The following is a 12,332-nucleotide window of genomic DNA, read 5'->3' on the forward strand; positions in this document are numbered from 1 at the left end:
ATATTAGAGGTAGAAATGCTACTAGTGGTAATGGTATTAATATTAGAGGTAGAAATGATACTAGTGGTAATGGTAGTAATATTAGAGGTAGAAATGATACTAGTGGTAATGGTAGTAATATTAGAGGTAGAAATGATACTAGTGGTAATGGTAGTAATATCAGATGTAGAAATGCTACTAGTGTTAATGATAGTAATATTAGAGGTAGAAATGCTACTAGTGTTAATGGTAGTAATATTAGAGGTAGAAATGATACTAGTGGTAATGGTAGTAATATTAGAGGTAGAAATGATACTAGTGGTAATGATAGTAATATTAGAGGTAGAAATTATACTAGTGGTAATGATAGTAATATTAGAGGTAGAAATGATACTAGTGGTAATGGTAGTAATATTAGAGGTAGAAATTATACTAGTGGTAATGATAGTAATATTAGAGGTAGAATTATACTAGTGGTAATGATAGTAATATTAGAGGTAGAAATTATACTAGTGGTAATGGCAGTAATATTAGAGGTATAAATGATACTAGTGGTAATGGTAATATAGATATTAGAGGTAGAAATGATACTAGTGGTAATGGTAGTAATATTAGAGGTAGAAATGATACTAGTGGTAATGGCAGTAATATTAGAGGTAGAAAAAATACTAGTGGTAATGGCAGTAGAGATATTAGAGGTAGAAATGATACTAGTGGTAATGGTAGTAATATTAGAGGTAGAAATGATACTAGTGGTAATGGTAGTAATATTAGAGGTAGAAATGATACTAGTGGTAATGGTAGTAATATTAGAGGTAGAAATGTTACTAGTGGTAATGATAGTAATATTATTACTATCATAATATTTATCATAATATCATAATATCATAATATATCATAATATATCATAATATCATAATATCATAACTATATAACTATCATCTTTGAATCCAAGATGGCGTAGCAGTCAGATGTCCTTTGTCCTCGTCCTGTCCCGTGTATATATTTTTTATATATTTTTCTTCGCATTTCTTTTTATATATATATTTTTTCTTCTTAAAAACTCAACTTCAAAACACTCTCCTGCAACCTACCTCACCAAATGTGGTGCGGATCTGCTTTTTTTCTCCTCAAAGGTATTATTCACCTCGTATCCGAAATCTACAACAGAAGCTAGCCAGTAGTTAGCCAGCTCACAAGCTAACGTGAGTAGTTCAGCTAACCACAGCTAGCGCTTATCAGCTATCCTTTAGCTCTGAAAACTATTGCCAGTTTTGTACAACGCGACTCAGACCAGAGCATACCAGACCTATTTTCTCTCCATATCCCCGGATTTTTACCGCAAGCTCTGGACATTTACACCTGGATCTTGCAGCTAACTAGCTGCTATCCGAGTGACTATTGGCTAACATCAATTCCGGAGCAAACACCAATTATCCCGGAGCTAGCCAGCTGAAGAGTTCCATCAGCCACTCCTGGGCTACAATCACCTATCCGGACCCGTTTTACTGCCGATGCGGAGCCCCGCCGGGCCTTCACGACTGGGATACCGACGTTATCTGCCCGAGGGAGTTATTCATCTAGCCAGAAGTTAGCCAGCTCACAAGCTAACGTGAGTAGTTCAGCTAACCACAGCTAGCGCTTATCAGCTATCCTTTAGCTCTGAAAACTATTGCCAGTTTTGTACAACGCGACTCAGACCAGAGCATACCAGACCTATTTTCTCTCCATATCCCCGGATTTTTACCGCAATCTCTGGACATTTACACCTGGATCTTGCAGCTAACTAGCTGCTATCCGAGTGACTATTGGCTAACATCAATTCCGGAGCAAACACCAATTATCCCGGAGCTAGCCAGCTGAAGAGTTCCATCAGCCACTCCTGGGCTACAATTACCTATCCGGACCCGTTTTACTGCCGATGCGGAGCCCCACCGGGCCTTCACGACTGGGATACCGACGTTATCTGCCCGAGGGAGTTATTCAACTGGCCCCTCCATCGCGACGTAACCTGAACGCACATATGCTAACTGCGGCCCGCTAATCGTTAGCTGTCTTGAGCATATCGGCTGCTATCTGAACAGGTCTATCGAACAATCTTACGCCGCGGGCTAGCTTAGTGGAGGCCTCACTGCTCCATCTACGGCTGCCCCCTGGACACTATGATCACTTGGCTACATAGCTGATGCTTGCTTGACTGTCCATTAATTCACGGTACTCCATTCCGTTTATTTGTGTTTTATCTGTCGGCTCTGTGCTTTAACTCAGGATCTGTGTGTAGTTAATCCGACCCTCTCTGCCTAGCCGTCGCCATTTTTACCTGCTGCTGCTGTGTTAACTGACTAGCTGCTGTTATCTCACCTGTTGTTTTAGCTAGCTCTCCCAATCAAGACCTGCAATCACTTTATGCCTTATTGTATGTCTCCCTCAAATATCAATATGCCTTGCATACTGTTGTTCAGGCTAGCTATCATTGTTTTGGTTTGCAATGGACCCCGTAGTTCCACTCTCCGTACCTCTGATACCCCCTTCGTCCCACCCCCCACACATGCGGTGACCTCACCCATTGAGACCAGCATGTCCAGAGATACAACCTCTCTTATCATCACCCAGTGCCTGGGCTTGCCTCCGCTGTACCCGTGCCCCACCATACCCCTGTCTGCACATTATGCCCAGAATCTATTCTACCACGCCCATAAATCTGCTCCTTTTATTCTTTGTCCCCAACGCTCTAGGCGACCAGTTTTGATAGCCTTTAGCCGCACCCTCATCCTACTACTCCTCTGTTCCTCGGGTGATGTGGAGGTAAACCCAGGCCCTGCATGTCCCCAGTCACCCTCATTTGTTGACTTCTGTGATCGAAAAAGCCTTGGCCTCATGCATGTCAACATCAGAAGCCTCCTCCCTAAGTTTGCCTTACTCACCGCTTTAGCACACTCTGCCAACCCTGATGTCCTTGCCGTGTCCGAATCCTGGCTTAGGAAGGCCACCAAAAATGCTGAGATTTCCATACCCAACTATAACACTTTCCGTCAAGATAGAACTGCCAAAGGGGGAGGAGTTGCAATCTACTGCAGAGATAGCCTGCAAAGTTCTGTCATACTTTCCAGGTCTATGCCCAAACAGTTCGAACTTCTAATTTTAAAAATTAATCTCTCCAGAAATAAGTCTCTCACTGTTGCCGCCTGCTACCGACCCCCCTCAGCTCCCAGCTGTGCCCTGGACACCATCTGTGAATTGATCGCTCCCCATCTAGCTTCAGAGTTTGTTCTGTTAGGTGACCTAAACTGGGATATGCTTAACACCCCGGCAGTCCTACAATCCAAGCTTGATGCCCTCAATCTCACACAAATCATCAAGGAACCCACCAGGTACAACCCTAAATCCGTAAACATGGGCACCCTAATAGACATTATCCTGACCAACCTGCCCTCCAAATACACCTCTGCTGTCTTCAATCAAGATCTCAGTGATCACTGCCTCATTGCCTGTATCCGCCACGGGTCCGCGGTCAAACGACCACCCCTCATCACTGTCAAACGCTCCCTAAAACACTTCTGCGAGCAGGCCTTTCTAATCGACCTGGCCCGGGTTCCCTGGAAGGATATTGACCTCATCCCGTCAGTTGAGGATGCCTGGTCATTCTTTAAATGTTACTTCCTCACCATATTAGACAAGCATGCTCCGTTCAAAAAATGCAGAACCAAGAACAGATATAGCCCCTGGTTCACTCCAGACCTGACTGCCCTCGACCAGCACAAAAACATCCTGTGGCGAACTGCAATAGCATCGAAGAGCCCCCGCGATATGCAACTGTTCAGGGAAGTCAGGAACCAATACACGCAGTCAGTCAGGAAAGCAAAGGCCAGCTTTTTCAAGCAGAAATTTGCATCCTGTAGCTCTAACTCCAAAAAGTTCTGGGATACTGTAAAGTCCATGGAGAACAAGAGCACCTCCTCCCAGCTGCCCACTGCACTGAGGCTAGGTAACACGGTCACCACCGATAAATCCGTGATAATCGAAGACTTCAACAAGCATTTCTCAATGGCTGGCCATGCCTTCCTCCTGGCGACTCCAACCTTGGCCAACAGCCCCGCCCCCTCCGCTGCTACTCGCCCAAGCCTCCCCAGCTTCTCCTTTACCCAAATCCAGATAGCAGATGTTCTGAAAGAGCTGGAAAACCTGGACCCATACAAATCAGCTGGGCTTGACAATCTGGACCCCCTATTTCTGAAACTGTCCGCCGCCATTGTCGCACCCCCTATCACCAGCCTGTTCAACCTCTCCTTCGTATCATCTGAGATCCCCAAGGATTGGAAAGCTGCCGCGGTCATCCCCCTCTTCAAAGGGGGAGACACCCTGGACCCAAACTGTTACAGACCTATATCCATCCTGCCCTGCCTATCTAAGGTCTTCGAAAGCCAAGTCAACAAACAGATCACTGACCATCTCGAATCCCACCGTACCTTCTCCGCTGTGCAATCCGGTTTCCGAGCCGGTCATGGGTGCACCTCAGCCACGCTCAAGGTACTAAACGATATCATAACCGCCATCGATAAAAGACATTACTGTGCAGCCGTCTTCATCGACCTGGCCAAGGCTTTCGACTCTGTCAATCACCATATTCTTATCGGCAGACTCAGTAGCCTCGGTTTTTCTAATGACTGCCTTGCCTGGTTCACCAACTACTTTGCAGACAGAGTTCAGTGTGTCAAATCGGAGGGCATGTTGTCCGGTCCTCTGGCAGTCTCTATGGGGGTACCACAGGGTTCAATTCTCGGGCCGACTCTTTTCTCTGTATACATCAATGATGTTGCTCCTGCTGCGGGCGATTCCCTGATCCACCTCTACGCAGACGACACCATTCTATATACTTCCGGCCCTTCCTTGGACACTGTACTATCTAACCTCCAAACGAGCTTCAATGCCATACAACACTCCTTCCGTGGCCTCCAACTGCTCTTAAACGCTAGTAAAACCAAATGCATGCTTTTCAACCGTTCGCTGCCTGCACCCGCACGCCCGACTAGCATCACCACCCTGGACGGTTCCGACCTAGAATATGTGGACATCTATAAGTACCTAGGTGTCTGGCTAGACTGCAAACTCTCCTTCCAGACTCATATCAAACATCTCCAATCCAAAATCAAAGCAAGAATCGGCTTTCTATTCCGCAACAAAGCCTCCTTCACTCACGCCGCCAAACTTACCCTAGTAAAACTGACTATCCTACCGATCCTCGACTTCGGCGATGTCATCTACAAAATAGCTTCCAATACTCTACTCAGCAAACTGGATGCAGTTTATCACAGTGCCATTCGTTTTGTTACTAAAGCTCCTTATACGACCCACCACTGCGACCTGTATGCCCTAGTCGGCTGGCCCTCGCTACATGTTCGTCGTCAGACCCACTGGCTCCAGGTCATCTACAAGGCTATGCTAGGTAAAGTGCCGCCTTATCTCAGTTCACTGGTCACGATGGCTACACCCACCTGCAACACGCGCTCCAGCAGGTGTATCTCACTGATCATCCCTAAAGCCAAAACCTCATTTGGACGCCTTTCCTTCCAGTTCTCTGCTGCCTGCGACTGGAACGAATTGCAAAAATCTCTGAAGTTGGAGACTTTTATCTCCCTCAACAACTTTAAAAATCTGCTATCCGAGCAGCTAACCGATCGCTGCAGCTGTACATAGTCCATCTGTAAACTACCCACCCAATTTACCTACCTCACCCCCCATACTGCTTTTATTTATTTACTTTTCTGCTCTTTTGCACACCAGTATCTCTTCTTGCACATGATCATCTGATGATTTATCACTCCAGTGTTAATCTGCTAAATTGTAATTATTCGATTTATTGCCTACCTCATGCCTTTTGCACACATTGTATATAGATTCTCTTTTTTTTTTTTTTTTTTTTCTACCATGTTATTGACTTGTTTATTGTTTACTCCATGTGTAACTCTGTGTTGTCTGTTCACACTGCTATGCTTTATCTTGGCCAGGTCGCAGTTGCAAATGAGAACTTGTTCTCAACTAGCCTACCTGGTTAAATAAAGGTGAAATAAAAAAATAAAAAAAATAAAAAAATTAGAGGTAGAAATGATACTAGTGGTAATGGTAGTAATATGGTAGTAATATTAGAGGTAGAAATTATACTAGTGGTAATGATAGTAGTAGAGACATTAGAGGTAGAATGCTACTAGTGGTAATGGTAGTAGTAGAGATATTAGAGGTAGAAATGATACTAGTGGTAACATTAGTAGTAGAGATATTAGAGGTATAAATGATACTAGTGTTAATGGTAGTAGTAGAGATATTAGAGGTAGAAATGATACTAGTGGTAATGGTAGTAGTAGAAATATTAGAGGTAGAAATGCTACTAGTGGTAATGGTAGTAGAGATATTAGAGGTAGAAATGATACTAGTGTTAATGGTAGTATAATAGATATTAGAGGTAGAAATGCTACTAGTGGTAATGGTAGTAGTAGAGATATTAGAGGTAGAAATGATACTAGTGGTAATGATAGTAATATCAGATGTAGAAATGATACTAGTGGTAAAGGTAGTAATATTAGAGGTAGAAATGCTACTAGTGGGAATGATAGTAATATTAGAGGTAGAAATGATACTAGTGGTAATGGTAGTAATATTAGAGGTAGAAATGATACTAGTGGTAATGGTAGTAATATTAGAGGTAGAAATGATACTAGTGGTAATGGTAGTAATATTAGACGTAGAAATGTTACTAGTGGTAATGATAGTAATATTAGAGGTAGAAATGATACTAGTGGTAATGGTAGTAATATGGTAGTAATATTAGAGGTAGAAATGATACTAGTGGTAATGATAGTAGTAGAGACATTAGAGGTAGAAATGCTACTAGTGGTAATGATAGTAGTAGAGATATTAGAGGTAGAAATGATACTAGTGGTAACATTAGTAGTAGAGATATTAGAGGTATAAATGATACTAGTGTTAATGGTAGTAGTAGAGATATTAGAGGTAGAAATGATACTAGTGGTAATGGTAGTAGTAGAAATATTAGAGGTAGAAATGCTACTAGTGGTAATGGTAGTAGAGATATTAGAGGTAGAAATGATACTAGTGGTAATGGTATTAGTATTAGAGGTAGAAATGATACTAGTGGTAATGGTAGTAATATTAGAGGTAGAAATGATACTAGTGGTAATGGTAGTAATATTAGAGGTAGAAATGATACTAGTGGTAATGGTAGTAATATCAGATGTAGAAATGCTACTAGTGTTAATGATAGTAATATTAGAGGTAGAAATGCTACTAGTGTTAATGGTAGTAATATTAGAGGTAGAAATGATACTAGTGGTAATGGTAGTAATATTAGAGGTAGAAATGATACTAGTGGTAATGATAGTAATATTAGAGGTAGAAATTATACTAGTGGTAATGATAGTAATATTAGAGGTAGAAATGATACTAGTGGTAATGGTAGTAATATTAGAGGTAGAAATTATACTAGTGGTAATGATAGTAATATTAGAGGTAGAAATTATACTAGTGGTAATGATAGTAATATTAGAGGTAGAAATTATACTAGTGGTAATGATAGTTATATTAGAGGTAGAAATGATACTAGTGTTTATGGTAGTAGTAGAGATATTAGAGGTAGAAATGATACTAGTGGTAATGATAGCAATATTAGAGGTAGAAATGCTACTAGTGGTAATGGTAGTAATATTAGAGGTAGAAATTATACTAGTGGTAATGATAGTAATATTAGAGGTAGAAATGATACTAATGGTAATGGTAGTAATATTAGAGGTTGAAATTATACTAGTGGTAATGATAGTAATATTAGAGGTAGGAAGTAAACTAGTGGTTATGGTAGTATAGATATTAGAGGTAGAAATGCTACTAGTGGTTATGGTAGTAGAGACATTAGAGGTAGAAATGATACTAGTGGTAATGATAGTAATATTAGAGGTAGAAATGATACTAGTGGTAATGGTAGTAGAGATATTAGAGGTAGAAATGATACTAGGGGTAATGGTAGTAATATTAGAGGTAGAAATTATACTAGTGGTAATGGTAGTAGAGATATTAGAGGTAGAAATGCTACTAATGGTAATGCTAGTAATATTAGAGGTAGAAATGATACTAGTGGTAATGGTAGTACTATTAGAGGTAGAAATGCTACTAGTGGTAATGGTAGTAGTAGAGCTATTAGAGGTAGAAATGATACTAGTGGTAATGGTAGTAATATTAGAGGTAGAAATGCTACTAGTGGTAATGGTAGTAATATTAGAGGTAGAAATGATACTAGTGGTAATGGTAGTAATATTAGAGGTAGAACTGCTACTAGTGGTAATGGTAGTAGTAGAGCTATTAGAGGTAGAAATGATACTAGTGGTAATGGTAGTAATATTAGAGGTAGAACTGCTACTAGTGGTAATGGTAGTTATATTAGAGGTAGAAATGATACTAGTGGTAATGATAGTAATATTAGAGGTAGAAATGCTACTAGTGGTAATGATAGTAATATTAGAGGTAGAAATGCTACTAGTGGTAATGGTAGTAATATTAGAGGTAGAAATGCTACTAGTGGTAATGGTAGTAATATTAGAAGTAGACATGATAGTGGTAATGGTGAAAGTAGAGATATTAGAGGTAGAAATGCTACTAGTGGTAATGGTAGTAATATTAGAGGTAGAAATGCTACTAGTGGTAATGGTAGTAATATTAGAGGTAGGAAGTAAACTAGTGGTTATGGTAGTATAGATATTAGAGGTAGAAATGCTACTAGTGGTTATGGTAGTAGAGACATTAGAGGTAGAAATGATACTAGTGGTAATGATAGTAATATTAGAGGTAGAAATGATACTAGTGGTAATGGTAGTAGAGATATTAGAGGTAGAAATGATACTAGGGGTAATGGTAGTAATATTAGAGGTAGAAATTATACTAGTGGTAATGGTAGTAGAGATATTAGAGGTAGAAATGCTACTAATGGTAATGATAGTAATATTAGAGGTAGAAATGATACTAGTGGTAATGGTAGTACTATTAGAGGTAGAAATGCTACTAGTGGTAATGGTAGTAGTAGAGCTATTAGAGGTAGAAATGATACTAGTGGTAATGGTAGTAATATTAGAGGTAGAAATGCTACTAGTGGTAATGGTAGTAATATTAGAGGTAGAAATGCTACTAGTGGTAATGGTAGTAATATTAGAGGTAGAAATGCTACTAGTGGTAATGGTAGTAATATTAGAGGTAGAAATGCTACTAGTGGTAATGGTAGTAATATTAGAGGTAGAAATGATACTAGTGGTAATGGTAGTAATATTAGAGGTAGAACTGCTACTAGTGGTAATGGTAGTAGTAGAGCTATTAGAGGTAGAAATGATACTAGTGGTAATGGTAGTAATATTAGAGGTAGAACTGCTACTAGTGGTAATGGTAGTTATATTAGAGGTAGAAATGATACTAGTGGTAATGATAGTAATATTAGAGGTAGAAATGCTACTAGTGGTAATGGTAGTAATATTAGAAGTAGACATGATAGTGGTAATGGTGAAAGTAGAGATATTAGAGGTAGAAATGCTACTAGTGGTAATGGTAGTAATATTAGAGGTAGAAATGCTACTAATGGTAATGGTAGTAATATTAGAGGTAGAAATGCTACTAGTGGTAATGGTAGTAATATTAGAAGTAGAAATGCTACTAGTGGTAATGGTAGTAATATTAGAGGTAGAAATGCTACTAGTGGTAATGGTAGTAATATTAGAGGTAGAAATGCTACTAGTGGTAATGGTAGTAATATTAGAGGTAGAAATGCTACTAGTGGTAATGGTAGTAATATTAGAGGTAGAAATGCTACTAGTGGTAATGGTAGTAATATTAGAGGTAGAAATGCTACTAGTGGTAATGGTAGTAATATTAGAGGTAGAAATGCTACTAGTGGTAATGCTAGTAATATTAGAGGTAGAAATGCTACTAGTGGTAATGGTAGTAATATTAGAGGTAGAAATGCTACTCGTGGTAATGGTAGTAATATTAGAGGTAGAAATGCTACTAGTGGTAATGGTAGTAATATTAGAGGTAGAAATGCTACTAGTGGTAATGGTAGTAATATTAGAGGTAGAAATGCTACTAGTGGTAATGGTAGTAATATTAGAGGTAGAAATGCTACTAGTGGTAATGGTAGTAATATTAGAGGTAGAACTGCTACTAGTGGTAATGGTAGTAATATTAGAGGTAGAAATGATACTAGTGGTAATGGTAGTAATATTAGAGGTAGAAATGCTACTAGTGGTAATGGTAGTAATATTAGAGGTAGAAATGATACTAGTGGTAATGGTATTAATATTAGAAGTAGACATGATAGTGGTAATGGTAGTAATATTAGAGGTAGAAATGATACTAGTGGTAATGGTAGTAATATTAGAGGTAGAAATGCTACTAGTGGTAATGGTAGTAATATTAGAGGTATAAATGATACTAGTGGTAATGGTAGTAATATTAGAGGTAGAAATGATAGTGGTAATAGCCTAATAGCCTAATCTGACTGACTGTTACCTTCAATGTAATGTAATCTCTGACTAGGTATCCACCTTTCCTTTTCTAACAGCTGATCGGCAGTTGTGATAGAACTGTGACCATGATCACAATTGATAACTTCCAATTTAATTAATTAAAATTGTCAATTAATAATTAATTTATAACACAAGGCTACAACGACAATAAAACTGGCTATAGGCTCTTTATTAAATCCGTTTGTCAGCTCCAGGTAGCCTACACAAGTGGCACAAATTGATTTCTAATGACTCCAGTGATATCGTCATTTCAACATATTTATTGTATAAAATGGTAGGCTACAGTAGCCTATACAGGCATGGAAATGAACAGGCTAATTGATGGCCAACAGATGTTTCATTCTCCAGATTTAATGTCAGTTTCATTGTGAACTTTTCCCCATAACAGAAGCACGAGAGGGAGTTCCACAACTTCCATTTGGAATGTCCGAGGCCCGAGAACTGAGCATGCGTAAAACCCCTCGCTTGATATTGTTTTCTAGAAGCAACGCCGATATTAGATGCAGTTTTAAACCCCCTCCGGACGAATTTATCTAATGCGCCTAAATTCGTTTCCCGGTGCTTTGCCACCGTTATTTCTTGATGCGCATCAGCTCTTTTTATTTAACCAGGCATGCCAGTTAAGAACAAATTCTTATTTACAATGACGGACAACGCTGGGCCAATTGTGCACCGCCCTATGGGACTCCCAATCACAACCGGTTGTGATGCAGCCTGGTATCGAACCAGGGTCTGTACTGACGACTCTAGCACTGAGATGCAGTGCCTTAGGCCTGTGTCTTGATGGCTTGGGAGCTTCCCTGAAGGAATATTGTATTTCGGTTCGCAGCGCTTCACAGCGGTGTTGCTGAGGAGACGCTGATGGAAACAAGAACCAGGACTGGACTGTAGAGATATAAATACGGAGACAGCGTAAATTCAGTGATGGGGAAACGAAGCTTTCTGAAGCATTGAGCATTTACAGCCAATTGTGTAGAAAATATGTTGATTACTCGAGGCGTTGATCAACACGGTGTAGAGTAGCGACACCTGCTGGTCAAAACCATTTAAACAGACAAACTATAGATGACGTGGCACACGCCGTAACACGTGCGCAGTGTAGCCTTTTTGTCTTCTACGGAAACCGATACTAAACCAATCAGGCGTTTTTATTTTATAATAATGTGAAGGAAAAATACTATCAAGAGCAGTGTGCGGTTTCCTTTTTCCTTCATCTTGTTCAATTATTGCCATGGCACCTGCAAATAAGATTGCTCAGATGTGCGAGTGTCTTTTGAATTTTATAATAATGTAGAATAGTCTGTACACATACAAGAAGTACACAAATAGACAATGAAACATATGCTAGGGGGTACAACAAATGACAGATTATACAAATACCTTAAAATAAACACACATATTGATTGTTTTAACAGTTTTCTTATTAGAAGAATGTAGAATGGTCTTAATGTACTGCTCAAATTCCTTCTAGAAAACAGGAAGAGTGTTTTTTTATTAGTGAATTTACATTTATGAATATGACATTTTGCCATTAGCACAATTAGATTTGAGGTCAAATTGTTTTTCTTTATCCTTATTATAGTTAAGGAAACCGAGCAGCACATTCTCCCATAACAAAACAAAAGTCATCAAGAATATTAACAATTATAAAACTGTGAATATCTTTACATAATTGTTTTACATATAGACAAAGCCTAAATAAATGCAGAACTGTTTCTGGATGCTCAACACAAAAAGTACAATCAATGTTAATGTCTTTTTTGAGTTTCTTCAGGTAATGAT

This window comes from Salvelinus alpinus, chromosome 30 (assembly GCF_045679555.1).
Source record: "Salvelinus alpinus chromosome 30, SLU_Salpinus.1, whole genome shotgun sequence".
Classification (NCBI taxonomy): Eukaryota; Metazoa; Chordata; class Actinopteri; order Salmoniformes; family Salmonidae; genus Salvelinus; species Salvelinus alpinus.